At 37.9% G+C, this 16,183-nt stretch overlaps 1 protein-coding gene across 2 annotated transcripts in view; it reads right to left on the reverse strand.

Moving 5' to 3' along the window:
• The window catches only part of LOC131953144 (synaptotagmin-12), a 53,281-nt gene extending 40,075 nt beyond the window's left edge, over nt 1-13,206 (reverse strand). For both annotated transcript variants that reach the window (XM_059316179.1, XM_059316178.1), the window contains exon 1: nt 13,081-13,206. The gene's annotated coding sequence lies outside the window, so the exon portion shown is untranslated. The remainder of the gene's footprint in view (nt 1-13,080) is intronic.
• Between the last annotated feature and the right edge of the window lie 2,977 nt (nt 13,207-16,183).

The raw sequence follows: 16,183 nt of genomic DNA on the forward strand, positions 1-16,183 counted from the left end.
CTTAAAACACTTAAAACACTAAAAAGACTAGAAGAAACATTGGTGAAAACCTACCAATATGTGAAAATATTTATGGAACACCTCTACCCTATAGTTAACACCTGACCAATTACTATGCACCTCTATTTGCCTTAGTACCATTGACTACCATATAACCAATACCCACAAATAACCATTCAGCCTGTTACCATCAGCTCCCAATACCAACCTCCCCTACCACCCCAACACTGAGACAAAGAACCACACAATGTACTGTAGCTGCATGCGTCACGTGAGTGCTATTTTTAACTCAGCGCCTTCTTCACAATAAAAACAACACGTGACCGCGACATATTTGCATACAGCCTCGTGAAGAAAAACAAATTTACAAAAACAACAGTCATCTCTTTGTTCCTCTCAGTGTTCTGTCAAATATTTCATGTCAGTTATTTCATGTGTTTTCCTGCAATTCTGACTCTTTGTCTTAAAGAAATTAAATGGGCGATCGCTGACCTAACAAGCTCAGTGTTGGTTTATTCATTTCTGTTGTGTTGTATAGTGTTGGTTTATTAAATTGTGTTGTGTTGTATAGTGTTGGTTTATTCAGTTGTGTTGTGTTGTATAGTGTTGGTTTATTCAGTTGTGTTGTGTTATATAGTGTTGGTTTATTCAGTTGTGTTGTGTTGTATAGTGTTGGTTTATTCAGTTGTGTTGTGTTGTATAGTGTTGGTTTGTTCAGTTGTGTTGTGTTGTATAGTGTTGGTTTATTCAGTTGTGTTGTGTTGTATAGTGTTGGTTTGTTCAGTTGTGTTGCGTTGTATAGTGTTGGTTTATTCATTTGTGTTGTGTTGTATAGTGTTGGTTTATTCAGTTGTGTTGTGTTGTATTGTATAGTGTTGGTTTATTCAATTGTGTTGTGTTGTATAGTGTTGGTTTGTTCAGTTGTGTTGTGTTGTATAGTGTTGGTTTATTCATTTGTGTTGTGTTGTATAGTGTTAGTTTATTCAGCTGTGTTGTGTTGTGTTGTATATTGTTGGTTTATTCAATTGTGTTGTGTTGTATAGTGTTGGTTTATTTAGTTGTGTTGTGTTGTATAGTGTTGGTTTATTTAGTTGTGTTGTGTTGTATAGTGTTGGTTTATTTAGTTGTGTTGTGTTGTATAGTGTTGGTTTGTTCAGTTGTGTTGTATTGTATGAGTGCACTAACAGTTACGCCGTGTCAAGTCCGAGTATGGTAAGTTAAATTCATTAGGGCCACACATAATACGTTTTAGAGGAAAGGTATATTTTTGGATATGTTCATATTGATAAAAAGAAGTCACATGACATCCACCACACAAGTCACATGACAACCACCAAAGATTTAGCTCACACACAAAAAATCAATGACGTGAATGTAGGTCACGCCAACGCGAAAACAAAGGCCACAACAATTAGCCCAATTATCTTAATAATGCAGGTGAAACGTTTGCCTTTTACACTCTAGCTGTCAGATTTTTACCTGGATCTTTGCCTCGGTCAACTTTTGACTGATGATGGCTCCAGGAAAATGTTGACGATTTGTTTTCTCTGACTTTTTCAACTTTTAGACAATTTTACTCACAAAGTTAACATGTACTACCTAGGTCCGGTTAGCTTACAATGACTGCTCTCTCTATTGTTTGTGTTGATGCCCATATTAAGAACATACATGAATCTAAGCACGCCCATTTTAAGAAGAAAGATGACTCTACCACTCACTAATTTAGAACATACATGATTCAAGCCACGGTCACAACAAACATTATTCTAGCCACGCCCTCATGAAGAACACACATGATCCTATTCTGGGACCAATTGTTCTAGCCACGCCCCTTGACAACATCAGCAGATCTTGTAGTTCACCCCTCATGACATCCCATAACCTGCCCTCATCCTTTTAACTTTATTAAATGTTTTTCTTCGTCGAATTTTTTTTATAAGGTCGAGAAATGATCAACCTTTTACCGCCTTTAAGGTTGTACCCCCTCCCCCCCCCCCCCCCCCCCCATCACACACCAGTAAAAAAATTTAATCGATTAGAATGTTCAACATAGACATTTTGTTAAAGTATTTTTAATGCCTCTGTTTTAACGTGTTTTTTTATTTTAAATTGCACATACATAAAATAAAAATAAAATTCAATTTTTTTTTAAATTCTGTTTTGTATAGGTTGTTCATTCTTTTATAAGCTGTTCCTGTTATTACGTAATTAAAAACATTTTTTTTTGCCATGCTTCTATAAATCTTCGTCTTTATTCACTATTGAATATATCCCAGAAAGGCGTAGTTTTCTTTCCTATAAATGTTTTCCTCTGTCCCCAGCTAACAAGCCTCGTCTGGCCACTGAAGCAAGAACCGAACTTAGGTCCTGGGGTTAACAGTACAGCGCTCTACCAGCAACCACGGGGCTCTCTAAACACCCAATAATTAACATCAGACACTTAGCACCCATAGCACTGAACTCTCAACACGTAGCACCCAACATTAGATTTGTTTTAAAAAGTGAACAACTATTTGTAATTCTGTCTGGCTAATATACTCGTACTAATTAAGTCACGTCATTTCGATCGTTAATCATGACGTTGCGTAAACCCGTTATGATAATTTTCGTTTGCGAATGAACATCCCCCAAACAAAGTCACACTGTATTATTAATGTATTGCCGCATGCAATAAACAATCAAATGCTTCGTGTCAAGTTGTAACGATTATGTCCCCTGATTTATTAGGCTGACAGAGTTACTCCCCTGCATTTTTTATTTTTTTATTTCTTTATTTTTTTAAAAAAGTGCTGCCTTATAAAACATCTCCCAACACAGATCATATTGCGTTGTTCCTCACCTCCCACACACAAACAGATTTTTAAAATTCCTGTTCGTGAAATAAGTCTTCATCCAATTATTTTTTTCATGAAGTTTCTAATTATTTTTACCCGTTCGCCGATCAATAAACAGAGCCATGAAATCTCTTGAATAATGAATTTGTTCCACTCGTCTCATTCAACTCTTGTTTCTCTACTCTGGGCAGGAAATTGTGAAACCCCCCAAAAAAACGGCCAATGATTATATCTAAAACACCGAGATATTAAACGCACATTAACGAAGTTAGCCGAGGTTATTTCTTCCGCTGATAACTGACGTAATGAGCCTATTAACCATAAAAGGGACGAGGTAATCTTTCGCTTCAGAATATTTTAGACGTTAGAATACTTTAGACGTTAGACTACTTTAGACTTTAGAATATTTAGACTTTAGAATACTTTATACTTTAGAATACTTTATACTTAAGAATACTTTAGAATTTAGAATATTTTAGAATACTTTAGACTTCAGAATACTTTAGACGTTAGAATACTTTATACTTTAGAATATTTAGACGTTAGAATACTTTAGACTTTAGAATATTTAGACGTTAGAATACTTTAGACTTCAGAATACTTTATACTTTAGAATACTTTAGAATTTAGAATACTTTAGAATGCTTTAGACTTCAGAATACTTTAGAATTTAGAATACTTTAGAATACTTTAGACTTTAGAATACTTTAGACTTTAGAATACTTTAGACTTTAGAATACTTTATACTTTAGAATATTTAGACGTTAGAATATTTTAGACTTTAGAATACTTTAGACGTTAGAATACTTTAAACTTCAGAATACTTTATACTTTAGAATACTTTAGAATTTAGAATACTTTAGAATGCTTTAGACTTCAGAATACTTTAGAATTTAGAATACTTTAGAATACTTTAGACTTTAGAATACTTTAGACTTTAGAATACTTTAGACTTTAGAATACTTTAGACTTTAGAATATTTTAGACTTCAGAATACTTTAGACTTTAGCAGAAGATTTATTTCACTGGAGATAACAATTTTAACGATTTTTTTAAAAACTGGTTTTTAAACAGTTTTAACGATTTTTTTACTGAGTACTGCACTACAATTTTAACCATTTATTTACTGAGTACTGCACTACAGTTTTAACCATTTATTTACTGAGTACTGCACTACAATTTTAACCATTTATTTACTGAATACTGCACTACAATTTTAACCATTTATTTACTAAATACTGCACTACAATTTTAACCATTTTTACTGAATACTGCACTACAATTTTAACCATTTATTTACTGAGTACTGCACTACAATTTTAACCATTTTTTACTAAATACTGAACTACAATTTTAACCATTTATTTACTGGAGATTGCCACTACCATAAAACGTTAATCCATGTCATTTTAATTTATTTTATACGAAGTTAGCCAGGGAATTGTATGGGCTTGTACTTTAACTTGCTTTTCAGTGTACTGTTAAAATTCTTTTTAAACAATTTACAGGTGAGGCCCACAAAGTCAGAACCACAAAGTCAGGACCACAAAGTCAAAGCAACAAAGTCAGGACAACAATGTCAGGACCACAAAGTCAGGACAACAAAGTCAGGACCACAAAGTCAGGACAACAAAGTCAGGACAACAAAGTCAGGACAACAAAGTCAGGACCACAAAGTCAGGACAACAAAGTCAGGACCACAAAGTCAGGACAACAAAGTCAGGACCACAAAGTCAGGACCACAAAGTCAGGACCACAAAGTCAGGACCACAAAGTCAGGACAACAAAGTCAGGACCACAAAGTCAGGACTACAAAGTCAGGACCACAAAGTCAGGACAGCAAAGTCACGACCACAAAGTCAGGACCACAAAGTCAGGACCACAAATTCAGGACCACAAAGTCAGGACAACAAAGTCAGGACTACAAAGTCAGGACTACAAAGTCAGGACCACAAAGTCAGGACCACAAAGTCAGGACCACAAAGTCAGGACCACAAAGTCAGGACTACAAAGTCAAGACGACAAAGTCAGGACTACAAAGTCAGGACTACAAAGTCAGGACCACAAAGTCAGGACCACAAGGTCAGGACCACAAAGTCAGGACCATAAAGTCAGGACAACAAAGTCAGGACCACAAAGTCAGGACTACAAAGTCAAAGCAACAAAGTCAGGGCAACAAAGTCAAGACCACAAAGTCAGGACCACAAAGTCAGGACCACAAAGTCAAAGCAACAAAGTCAGGGCAACAAAGTCAGGACCACAAAGTCAGGACAAAAAAGTCAGGACCACAAAGTCAGGACAACAAAGTCAGGACCACAAAGTCAGGACTACAAAGTCAAAGCAACAAAGTCAGGGCAACAAAGTCAGGACCACAAAGTCAGGACAACAAAGTCAGGACCACAAAGTCAGGACCACAAAGTCAGGACCACAAACTCAGGACCACAAACTCTGGACCACAAAGTCAGGACCACAAAGTCAGGCCTACTAAGCTGAAAACAAATACTAGAAATTGATTTTACCTATGGTAAAAATGTTTTGTACAAGCAATTTAAGAGTTGAGTAAAGTTTTTGTATAACCGCCCGCGCAGTTGTTTTTTTTTTTATCTACCCCCGGGTTAAACGCTAGTCATTAGTCATGGTAGACAAACACAGCTTAATTATAAATTAAGTAATTAAAAATTCCCATTCTAACATCTATAGAATTTTTTCAAATAATTAAATAAAGGTCGTTGAATTAGGACAGCACGTTGGTGAGTGATAATCGGAGTGGGGGGGGGGGGGGAATTAATGCGCTTTGTATTTGTAGTTTGTTTTTTTTTGGCTGTTTTTGTTTGTTTGTTTTTAGCACTGTTATACTATGGCAGCTTTGTGAAAGTGTTGTACCATAGCAGCTTTGTGAAAGTGTTGTACCATAGCAGCCTTGTGAAAGTGTGTTGTACTAAAGCAGCTTTGTGAAAGTGTGTTGTACTATAGCAGCTTTGTGAAAGTTTGTTGTACCATAGCAGCTTTGTGAAAGTTTGTTGTACTATAGCAGCTTTGTGAAATTGTGTTGTACTAAATCAGCTTTGTGAAAGTTTGTTGTACTATAGCAGCTTTGTGAAAGTTTGTTGTACTAAAGCAGCTTTGTTAAAGTGTGTTGTACTATAGCAGCTTTGTGAAAGTGTGTTGTACTATAGCAGCTTTGTGAAAGTTTGTTGTACTATAGCAGCTTTGTGAAAGTTTGTTGTACTATAGCAGCTTTGTGAAAGTTTGTTGTACTATAGCAGCTTTGTGAAAGTTTGTTGTACTAAAGCAGCTTTGTTAAAGTGTGTTGTACTATAGCAGCTTTGTGAAAGTGTGTTGTACTATAGCAGCTTTGTGAAAGTTTGTTGTACTATAGCAGCTTTGTGAAAGTTTGTTGTACTATAGCAGCTTTGTGAAAGTTTGTTGTACTAAAGCAGCTTTGTTAAAGTGTGTTGTACTATAGCAGCTTTGTGAAAGTGTGTTGTACTATAGCAGCTTTGTGAAAGTTTGTTGTACTATAGCAGCTTTGTGAAAGTTTGTTGTACTATAGCAGCTTTGTGAAAGTTTGTTGTACTATAGCAGCTTTGTGAAAGTTTGTTGTACTAAAGCAGCTTTGTTAAAGTGTGTTGTACTATAGCAGCTTTGTGAAAGTGTGTTGTACCATAGCAGCCTTGTGAAAGTTTGTTGTACTATAGCAGCTTTGTGAAAGTTTGTTGTACTATAGCAGCTTTGTGAAAGTTTGTTGTACTATAGCAGCTTTGTGAAAGTTTGTTGTACTATAGCAGCTTTGTGAAAGTTTGTTGTACTATAGCAGCTTTGTGAAAGTTTGTTGTACTATAGCAGCTTTGTGAAAGTTTGTTGTACTATAGCAGCTTTGTGAAAGTTTGTTGTACTATAGCAGCTTTGTGAAAGTGTTAGCTCGAAAAGTTCTCTATTGAGCCAAACTTTTAAATTTAAAAAAAAAAAGTTTAAATGAGAAATTTTAAAAAATGGGGATCAGCTCAACTTTCAAATTCCATGTCAGATGTTTATTAATCCCCCCCCCCCCCCGCCCACCACACACACACATACACACACATACGAAGACAAAGCCCAAATGCCATCCATCTTTGTCCATGTAAAGCCATAATAATATATCCTAGACAGCGGGAAAATATCTCGATTTTAATTATATTTTTGAACGGCTAAACCGTGGTCAGTATTGTCCAATGGGAAGGGAGCGAGAGAGGGGAGGTAATGCCGGATTCATCTCCGCGCGAGTTATGACGTGTGGGCGAAATGGCTACACCGCGAAAATAATTTGGACGACAAAAAAAATGTCTTTTATAATTGTGGTGAGGCTGATTAAAGAAGTAATTTCAAACCCGAAGTTCTCTGAGGGTTGTTCGGTGAAATTTATTCTTGGCTGTGATTAAAATAGGTAAAGTAGCGAGTGGGAAATTTTTATGTTGGTCCACTGTAAAGTAGTTTACAGGTTAAAATTTGAACGTTGGAGTAAAGTTGAAGTTCAACCACTGTCCTTTGTTGAAATTTTTTACATAGGTGTCATCCGTTGATGATGGTCACAATGGTGTCATCCTTTAATGAAGGTCACAAAGGTGTTATTCAATGATGAGGTGACAAAAGTGTCATCCGTTGGTGACGGTAACAATGGTGTCATCCATAAATGACGGTCACAAAGGTGTCATCCCTTGATGAAGATGACTAAAAAAATTGCAATTTTAGACCCATTCCTGCTTACACGCGTCAACATTGGACAACCCACCCACCACCCTCTCCCCTAATTAACGCCCTACATTAAAGTTTTTAACAAACTCGAATAAGGGTCGCAGGTCATGGATAAGCATGTTAAAGTAAAATGTCGGGGTTTTTTTTTTTGTTGTTTTTTTTTTTTTGCTTTCTATGCGTTGGTTTTTTTTTTTCTAAAAATCTTTGTTTTTAATTATTTTAATGAGCTCAGCATCAAGCAATCAATCACCTATTTAGTGACAAAAATGTTCAGATTGACATAAAACCCCGGTTTAACAAATGGCTCTTGCTGGGTTAGAACTGCGAACCATCATTTTGTATTGGCTGTGTTTTATCCACCATGATTTGTTTGTAACCATGAATTTTGTATCTGAAGGTCAAGGCTACCGTGCCAAAATTGAATATCGAGGTCAAGGTTGTGACATCGCCATTATTGCCAATACCACCATGCTGAGAGAAGGTTTTCTCCCGGAGCAAAGGAAGCGTCAAAAATCATAACAAATAAAAAGAGACGGACCCTCGGGGCGTGTTATCTGCTGGAGGGGCGGGGGGGGGGCAAGTTCTACGACCATTTGTCACCAGCTTCATCTAGAACCGGAAACAAGATGGCCGACCGAAGCCAAGGGGCGTTGGGCTTGCATTGAGTGTGTGTTTTTTTCTTTGTCTCGTGTTAATGAGGAGCAAGTCGTTGAGTGAGTTGTATTGATTTCTGCCAGGTCTGACTGAGATTATCTTTATGATGGCACGTGACGACCCTACTTGTAGCATATGGCGCGGCCCGTGAATAGACTGAATTAATTAACTCGTGGTAATTAACTTTAGGGTGTGTGTCAGACGCGAGTCCCAACCGATACAGGGGGTATCACGTGATTAAGTTTGTTTATCATGTACCATCAGATGGTCAGTAACGTCCCATCAGATAGTCATTCATGTCCCATCATATGGTCAGTCATTTCCCAGATAGTCAGTCATGTCCCATCAGATGGTCAGTCATTGTACACGTATGTTTATAATATATTGTGTTCATGCATAAGACACCATATTGTTAAGTGTTCTCTCATCATACATCTATATCATACATCATACATCATACATCATACATCATACATCATACATCATACAGCATACATCATACATCATACATCATACATCATACATCATACATCATACATCATACATCAAGGTCACCCATCGTATATAATACATAACACATAATAATCACACATCATACATTGTACATCACACATCATTCACAGGTCGATTCCATTCTCTGGCAATCGACTCGATGTTTTTTACTATGACCAAGTAATGCTCTGGTGCAGGCTGATTACATACTAATCAATGGCTGCAGTTTGTAATTCAACGCATTTGTCAGCTGATCTGTCGATCAATAATCGATGACCGGGAAATATCGCCACCTGATCTGTACTATGTAGTCAGTGGGTCGACACACATCAACGTGTCGTGTGCTGATACAGCATGCTACTACACATCTTGTGCTGTTACAGCACGCTACTACACATCATGTGCTGTTACAGCATGCTACTACACATCATGTGTTGTTACAGCATGCAACTACACATCATATGCTGTTACAGCATGCTACTACACATCATGTGCTGTTACAGCATGCTACTACACATCATGTGCTGTTACAGCATGCTACTACACATCTTGTGCTGTTACAGCATGCTACTACACATCATGTGTTGTTACAGCATGCAACTACACATCATATGCTGTTACAGCATGCTACTACACATCATGTGCTGTTACAGCATGCTACTACACATCATGTGCTGTTACAGCATGCTACTACACATCTTGCGTCAGCGCATCATGCACCAACACATCATACACAAACATGTCATACACCTATATTTCGTACACAAACACATCATACCATAAAACAAACACTAATACATCAAACACAAACACATAATACTAATATATCATACATAAACGCATAAACTTATACATCATGTACAACCACATCATACACATACAATAATACACAAACACATACACGCGTACATTATACACAAACAGATACACTTATACATCATGTACAAACACATCATAGACAAACACATACACCAATACATCATACATAAAAACATACATAAACACACACATCATACATGAAACACCATGCACAGAATAGTCTTATGGCTGGCACGAAAAGTTTCACAGGAATCTACAATGTACAGGAGCGGCACTAAATGCGATGTTGGGGCGAGTGGAGCGCTCTAAATCCAGCTTTATATTTCTTTTAATATGTAATATCAAAATTGAATGTCCTTGCATCTTTGCTTTGATACAAATTTGAAAAATTAACATACTATAGCTGTACCTGAGAAACCTTTAAAAATGTATATTAGTTACTTCCCATTTATAACTAAAATTATTAAAGGGAAGGAACCTACAACAATGCTCTTTAGAGTTGAAAACAATAAAGAAAAATTATTTGGTAACATCTAATTCATTATCTATTAATTTACTAAATGTATATATTAAATTTATCTTATATTTTGTGGTTATTGCTCATACTTGGTAAATTATAAAATAATTATTTTGACTTTACGTCTAAACAGAAAACTGTTAACTTTTTTCCATTAAAAAATGTACACTTTAAAAGTTTACCGTGATGATTCGATCAATTATCCTCAAAAATGCTATGCCCATATTTATTTCTAGTATTAAACTCAAATTCTCTCAAACCCACAACACCTACAAAAATCAGAATATTACAAAACAATACCACTGGTATTGTCCGGGGAAATATAAAAACATATATAAATAACAATCTGTTTAGAGCACTGAAAATAAGAAAATAAAATAAAACAAATTTGCATTCTTTAATAAAAGCTTAGCTCGCTCTTGAGATCTCTTACATATTTTAGCGACAAAAACTTTTATTACAGAAATCACGTTTTTTATTTTCTTATTTTCTGTGCTTTTTTACGCTTGTTGCTATAAAGGTTTTTTGTATTTGTTTTATTTTCCACTTTTCAGTCATTCGTTCGAAATGAAGGTGACACTACATATTGCATAGGCTCCGGCTAAAAATATTTGCTTTAAAAAATTGACCAGTAGCTTCAAATCTCTTTGTTTGCCTCTACTTAGTTCGGCGCTAAGGCGAAAAATCATCTAACGGTGACAAACAATTCAACCTCGCCGGGTAGCTGATAGATCGCTAGGATTTTATCTTGTTATCTCCCCTTAGTTTTGAACCCGGTTCATTTATTTTTAACGACAATTGAGCATCTAACTAATTAGATAAAAAAAAATTATATTCTTGCATTGTCATCAAAGAATAAAGTATCTGGAAAACTTCATTAGAAGTGGATCAAGTTATAAAATTTACCACAAATCCACAAACAAACAGACTGCGAAATAAATAAAAGTTTGTAAAAAAAATGTTCATCAAAAGAGGCAACAAGTTAGACATGTAAACACCAAGTGTTTTGAGTTGTTTCTCGAGTGTAGAAACTTGGAGAAAGGGAAAGACAAAATAAACCACTTTTGCTTTGGGCGGGGGGGATGAAAGCAACTCATCTGGACGTGGATGGAATAACAAATGAAATGATGAATTCTTTGATTATTTACGTAACAACTACATTTTAATTTGAATGACGTCATCGCGTTGAACAAATAAACAACGCGGACGCCGGCGTGCATAACAACATCAAATTATGCATGAGATCATCAGCAACACATTATGCAGACATTCTTTTAACATTCACAATCTTTCATCAAAATTCGCATCCAACCAACATAAAAGTAAGTAAAAACATTGGATATGTTTTGTCATTCAAGTTTTTATACTTTAATAAACTGTACAAACATTCTTTTTTTTTACCCCAACAGCAAAACAAAATATTTATTTAAAAAAAAAGTAAATTTTCAATAAAAAAGAAATTCATGGCTAAACACATAACACATAAAATAACATTTAACAAGAGCCGGTTTTTTAAATGGTGTACAATCTACTAGTGAGCGTGATGTTGAGATAGGACTGAATACAAATATGCATGTATGTAGATAAGTGGTCAAAGGTAAGTTGAGTGACCACAGGTAGACTGTGATTACTCGTAGGTCATGTGATCCCTCGTAGGTCATGTGACTATAGGTAGATATTATAATCACATTAAACAGTATAGACAAGCATTCAGTGTGACTACCCGTAGGTCATGTGACCACTCATGGGTCATGTGACCGCTCATGGGTCATGTGACCATATTTTAAACAGTATAGACAAGCATTCAGTGTGAGCGCATGTAAAACAGGTGAGCACATCTAGCCACACGTGCATCAGGTAGATAAAACACAACAGGTAGATAACGCAGGTGAGTAAAACTAATTGTGCGGTCACAGGTGGGGATGTCAGGACAGCAGATGTCGTCTGGTTTTTTGTCTACGTGAGCTAAATGCTGTAGTCATGCTCTTCTTATAGCTATTCTATAGATCTGTATATAACTGTTGTCACGCCCCTTGTCGTTGTCTACATTCGATCTCAACGTGTTCACCATTTGGATGGTTGTTGGTTGCGTTTAATATATTGTTTGGTCCTGATCATGCCCTACCCATCCCCAACCTTAATCAACCATCCCCACCCCTCCCCAACCATCCCCAACTTCCCCACCCATCCCCAACTTCCCCACCCCACCTCAGTGTATTGATCCACTCCTGCTCTGCCAACACAGCTCACTACACCATCAACTACACTGTAGTACATGTAGATACACACCTCGGTACACACACATACACACCCGAATACACGCACATACACACCCGAATACACGCACATACACACCCGAATACACGCACATACACATCTCATTACATAAACACCCGAATACACGCATGTAAATACCCCTCTACACACATACATACACCAGTACATACATAAACGCCCCACCAACACATGCATACCTCAGTACACACATACACATCCCAGTACACAAACATACCCCAGTACATACACATCCCTAGTACACACCCCAATATACACACATGCACCCCTTTATACCCACACACACACCACTACACGCTCATACTCACCCCATTACACATAAGTACACATCACATTGTACCCAACCACAGCGCACCACACCCAACCAAACAACTCCACCCGAATGCTTCTACATGCACCTTCAAATAAACTACGGACTTTCATGTTATTACAAATATAGGACGCAATGTCATGTTATTTTATATTTGGTTATATGAAGTCATGTCGTAGCATGTCATTTGAAGATAGGGCGTGTCATGACATTCAAACGATTCATGAATGTTCTAAAAAATAAACATTTAGATTAAGCCCTGGCTAAACAACAAAACTGTTAACACTACCACGTTGTTGAGCTGTTGGCTCTTGGCGTTGGGAAGCTTTAAAAACATATTGTACATCCCCCCAGTACCCCCACCCTCCCCCTCCACACACAACACACAGAAACACAAATTTCTCACACCCAAAATAAACTGTACTCACAGTTCTGATGTAGATGTCTCTCTAGACGGCCATAAAATCGAATCCAATCACGTAATCAACACGCTTGGCTAATTATCTATTCACCACGAGCGGTCACTGTCTCAAACACAATGCCGACCCTCACATCAGCCGAGCACACAGGATCCGAATGTGTAGCCCCCGTACGACGCTTCTTACGTCTGGGGGGTGAGGTCCGTGTGTTAAAGTGACCCTGTGTTAACACGGTGTGTTTGGGTGAGCTGAGCGAACGAACACGAGAAAAACAAATTCCTCTGATGGTGTAGCTGTCACGGTTAATCCTTGATCCACAAGCGATCACAGAGCAGACGGTTTTGACCAGAGTGAGCAGACGATCGTGTAGCACGAGCGTGTCTCCACGTGCACTCGCTGCCCAAGTATCGAACTGTGTGGCACGCGACAGAGGAACTGGCGGTGGGGTGGGGCACGGGGGAACGGCGTGAGCTTCCAGCGGGCTGTAATCGGGTCTGGCGTTCAGCCTCGGCTGATGGTCTCATCGTGAGTCAATGGTCTCATTGTGACGGTCTCACTGTGACAGTCTCACTGTGACCGTCTCACTTAGACAGTCTCACTTTGACAGCCTCACTTAGACAGTCTCACTGTGAGTCAATGGTCTCACTGTGAGCCAATGGTCTCACTTAGACAGTCTCACTGTGACAGTCTCACTTTGACCGTCTCACTTAGACAGTCTCACTTTGACAGTCTCACTTAGACAGTCTCACTGTGACCGTCTCACTTAGACAGTCTCACTTTGACAGCCTCACTTAGACAGTCTCACTGTGAGTCAATGGTCTCACTGTGAGCCAATGGTCTCACTTAGACAGTCTCACTGTGACAGTCTCACTTTGACCGTCTCACTTAGACAGTCTCACTTTGACAGTCTCACTTAGACAGTCTCACTGTGACCGTCTCACTTAGACAGTCTCACTTTGACAGCCTCACTTAGACAGTCTCACTGTGAGTCAATGGTCTCACTGTGAGCCAATGGTCTCATTGTGACAGTCTCACTGTGACAGTCTCACTTTGACAGTCTCACTTTGACAGTCTCACTGTGAGTCAATGGTCTCACTGTGACAGTCTCACTGTAACGGTCTCACTGTGAGCCAACGATCTCACCATGAGAGTCTCACAGTCAGCCGTGTTAAGTTTTGTTTGAGAATCAACAGTTTCACTATGACTTGATGATCTCACAGTCATTCAGTGAGTTTCACTGTTAGCTTTTTTTTAAGTCTCACAGACATATCTTACTGTTAGTCTATGGTCTCACTTTCATTTTTTGTCTTGTCAGTCAGCTCTATGTGATCAGTGTGAGTCAAAAGTTTCACTTTGACTTGGAGATCTCACTGTCAGTCAAAAAGTCTCACTTCATGTTTTTTTATTGCTAGCCTCCAATTCACCTATCTAGTGACGGCCATACCACGAACTTTCTTGCCACAGTCTCACTTTGATCTGTTTGATGCCGGTCTCACTTTGAACTGTTTGCTGTCGGTCTCACTAAGTCTCACAACAGTCAGCATTCAACTACTTGAACTTTTGGCGTTCAACACCGCAACTTACACATTGCAATTTTTTTTTATCGCAAATTTTGTGTACACTGAAATAATACCTACCAAGGACATTAAAAATGTCTAATTTTTTAGGTGTATTGAACTACAAAGGAGAAGATATTTATAACTGGCTGTTAATTGCGTTGGCAATCTCAAATGACGGTAAAATTTATTTTGATTTTGTTTATTGAACGTAATGAAAACTTACTGGAGTGGGGTTAATTATCTCTAAATAGGACATTAATAAAGACATAATTAAAGACTAGACCTCGCTCTGGATCTACAGGAAAGAACTCAACGTCTGCTCAAAGTTCGTCTGCTGGGAAGTCGTCTGCGAGCGAGTCAAAAGGCATAGAATTAACCCTGACACTTGGACATTTCAGATTGGCGGGTATTCTGTTTCATTACCCCCCCCCCCCCTCCTACCACCTGGGTATTCTGTTTCATTACCCCCTCCTACCACCTCCCCTCCCCTCCCACACTCCGTCTCATCTTTCCCTCCCCCACACACAAACCCCTCACGCTAGAAGCCATTTATAAGATCGGTGACTGGAAGTGGCTTCTGGGATGGCCGAGTTATCGAAAAACTAGGCTACACGTTCCATTGTTGATTTTTCCCCTTCAATTTTAAGTTCTGTTTGTGGGTTTTTCCCACTGAATTTTTTATTTGTTTTTTTTTTTTTGAGAAAAAATTTTGTTAATCCGTGGACTTAGCTAATGTGAGATATCAGATGTTGTCATAAGCTAATGTCTTTTGACAACTATGTTGTCAGCTTACGGCGTCAGTTAATGTGGTCAGTTAATGTGGTCAGTTAATGTGGTCAGTTAATGTCGTCAGTTCATGTGGTCAGTTCATGTGGTCAGTTCATGTGGTCAGTTCATGTGGTCAGTTCATGTGGTCAGTTCATGTGGTCAGTTCATGTGGTCAGTTAATGTGGTCAGTTAATGTCGTCAGTTCATGTGGTCAGTTCATGTGGTCAGTTCATGTGGTCAGTTCATGTGGTCAGTTCATGTGGTCAGTTCATGTGGTCAGTTCATGTGGTCATTTATGTTGTTGAATAATAAGGAGGTCAGCTAAGATGTGTTGTCATCTCTAACGTGTGAAATTACTGCGATGAGTTGTCATATAACATGTGTCATATACGCTGTGTTGTCCTGTAAAATGTGTTGTTATCTGTGTTTTGATGTCATCTGGGATATGTTGTCATCTAAGATATATTGTCATGATCTAGGATGTGATGTCATTTAAAAAGTGTTTTTAAAAGTGATTTTGCCATCTAAGATATATTGGCATCTAAGACGTGCTATCACCTGGGATGTGATGTCATCTAACATGTGATGTAACTGCAATGAGTTGTCATATAACATGTGTTGCCACATGAGATGTAATGTCATCTTAGATGTCATCTAAGATGTCATCTAAGATGTCATCTAAGATGTCATCTAAAATGTCATATAAAATGTCATCTAAGATGTCATCTAAGATGTCATCTAAAATGTCATCTAAAATGTCATCTAAAATGTCATCTAAAACGTCA

Source organism: Physella acuta, unplaced genomic scaffold (assembly GCF_028476545.2).
Source record: "Physella acuta isolate Inbredline_101_S28 unplaced genomic scaffold, ASM2847654v3 ptg000911l, whole genome shotgun sequence".
NCBI lineage: Eukaryota > Metazoa > Mollusca > Gastropoda > Physidae > Physella > Physella acuta.